Genomic DNA, 2,843 nt, shown 5'->3' on the forward strand with positions numbered 1-2,843 from the left:
CCAGTTAACTGTAATTTAAAATTTAGAAAAAAAATGCTCTCAAAGCAGACTATTGTGTGATCTCATATGCAGAACTGATTAGCACAAACTACAAGTCGCTACACTCAATAGTGAATGCACATGATGAATGTATGAAGAACACATGCTTCTCCAATCCGAATTTTTATTGCACTCCATCTACAAAAGTAAAAGCAATCAGCAAATAAACTTGTTGACAATATGGATTTGAGAAGCCTTTTTTGAAGGTTCTTCTGCAAAAGTAAATTCCAAACAACCTGCACTGGCAAAAAAAAGTTAAGTTACAGACATGCATGCAAATGCACTGGTGTACACTCACTGGAACCATCCGCCCTGAAGGTTCTGCATAAAAATACTTTTTTTATAACTTGCATATATATCTAAAATCATAATGCACACTGAAGGCATTGGCTGATGAGCTAAATTCAATGGCATATCGTAAGCTCCAGGTTCTGCCTTTTCCAGGGGTCTTTAAGACAGACAAAATTCCAGCAACCTGCAAAGACAAAAAAAGCTCAAAACAATCGAACGAGCCAAAGGCAGTTGAGCTACGTGCCTGAGTTTTGTGAGGTTTTTAAGAAAAGAAAAATAAGCACGGAGAAAGGAAACACCAAAATACGGTGATACCACTAGCATCTATTCAAAATGCCCGGACCTACCACGAACGCCACTTGAAATCATTCACCTAGTAGGCCATGCATGAAAAAAAAAAATCCCTTATAGCTCGCACCACAAAACGAGGCGAGGCCGAGGCAATTCACGGTAGGTCAATGCTTCGTGCATTGACCTACCGTGAACTTAAAGAACAATCTTTTCTAGTGTGTTTAGAGAAGAAAGTTTTATTCACCCTGTACATAACAGAAAAACTTAAAGTGAGCTGAGGTTACTCATTTGAAAACGCTACGGTGCAAAGATGACAACAAAAACGAATAAGGCCCCATATGCGCACAACTTCAAACTATTTATTGGAGGAAAACACGAATATTCTACACCTGATGCCAGTGAAGTACCGGAATGTTTTCAAAAAGACTCGTATAATTCCACATCTTCAACACGACCATTAGCAACAAAATAACTCCTCAAGATATATTACTTCAGTTCTACATTTGCTACCGCACATACTTAGCACGCATCAGTGAAGTTAACAAAGCCAATACAATACAGCTAAGTTGCTTGTTGGGCGAGTTGGTTGGACAGTGCGTTAAAACAGCGCTAGAAACATGGACAGATAGAAAGACAATGTTTCTAGCGCGCTAGTCAGACGCATCTGCGGTTCAACATCGGCGCGCTGCATTCACCATACAAGAGAAGTGGAAAGTTACTTACTGTTGAGAAATATGAGCTCCATATCACAGCACAGCAGTGGTTGTAAAATACAGCGCGGGAAAGCTGCAAAATCAGCGTAAATGTCCAAGCGCGGGAAACAGACTGCACACCGAACACACACCATCGAGAGCACGTTGAGCAACCGTTGAGCATGTCGAAAGACGAGGAAAGATGAGTTGAACGATTGGTGCGCGCGGGTAGCAAGCAGTCGCTAGCGACTGCAATGCCAAAATGGTAATAAAGCAATGACTGCCTACAAAACACAACTACTACAAAAACAATTATGAGTTTATTTTATTTTCTTTTTCAATTTAACCATATGCTTTGCAAAGAAACAAGAAAAAAACTTGAAATAACAAAGCAATGTTGACAAATCGTAAATTGCATCGGCATCGAGCAGAGCGCCACCACGCAGCAGGATTCAGCGTCCGGAACGATGTTTGAGCGTACGATCGGCTCTCCTGCTGACTTTTCTCTTGCCCAAGCAACAAACATTATTTGCTATGCATTTTCCGGCAGTGCGGTGATTTTCTCGGGCTCTCAAGCAAGCCGGAGTAGAAGCATGTCATTCGCGTGCCTCCAGTCTTCTTTCAGGACCCGTATGCTACCCCAGTGCGGCCGTACGAGCGGCAATACGGTGGTTTTCTGGTGTTGGCCAGGCAAGCTGGAATGAAGAGGCATTCGCAGCATAAAAAAGTGTTGTCATTCGCGCCTCCCCTCGTCTTTCAGGACCGGTGTGCAACCCAGTGCAGCCTTACGAGCGGTAGGTTAGCTGGACCGAAAATGACGGGGCATTGATTCCCGCTAGAACGAACCGCAGTTTCAAAGTTCGAGGTTATTTTAAAGCGGTCTCTTACCTTCTGTTCCTTATCAAATAATCAAGTTGAGACATTGGAGTAATGCAAAGCTGTCTAACAATTTATGTGCCGTAATTATTGCTTAATTCCGTGGCTGCAATAAACCATGCGTAGAAAATGTTCGCTGTGATTCGTGAACATTCTTTGAATAGGGATTCAACATTCTGAACAGGGGAAACATGGAGTATTTTTTGTGGACTTTTAGAAGTTAGTAAACCCTTTCTACAATAGTATTTGTGAAACGCTTCTGAATAAACATCGCTGAGAGGTCTTTGGAAAAACATCTAATTGATGTCTCCAAAAAAACATATCAGAGACGTCTTTGAAAAGGTGTCTTAGTATAGACGTGCTAACGAAGTTTTCCAGGAAACTTCTTTCCGTCGACGTCTGTGAGAGGTTTTGTTCTAGAACAAGATGTTTGTAGCCTTCCAGAGCTGTTTAAAGAAGTTTATTAGACGTTATGTGTTTCGTGGGCAGAACCGAGAGCCGAGTACAGCTGGGCACCGTCAGTCAATGGAATCGCTCTTCAAAAAAGACAAAAAACAAAAACAAAAAAACAAGCTCTTTCGCAGGACAGGACGAGCCCAGGTTGTATCTGGAGATATGCCCTAAGGCGCCGGGCCATGTGTGTACGTGCTTTTT

This window comes from Amblyomma maculatum, chromosome 5 (assembly GCF_055883805.1).
Source record: "Amblyomma maculatum isolate TAMU_Amacu chromosome 5, ASM5588380v1, whole genome shotgun sequence".
NCBI classification, from domain to species: domain Eukaryota; kingdom Metazoa; phylum Arthropoda; class Arachnida; order Ixodida; family Ixodidae; genus Amblyomma; species Amblyomma maculatum.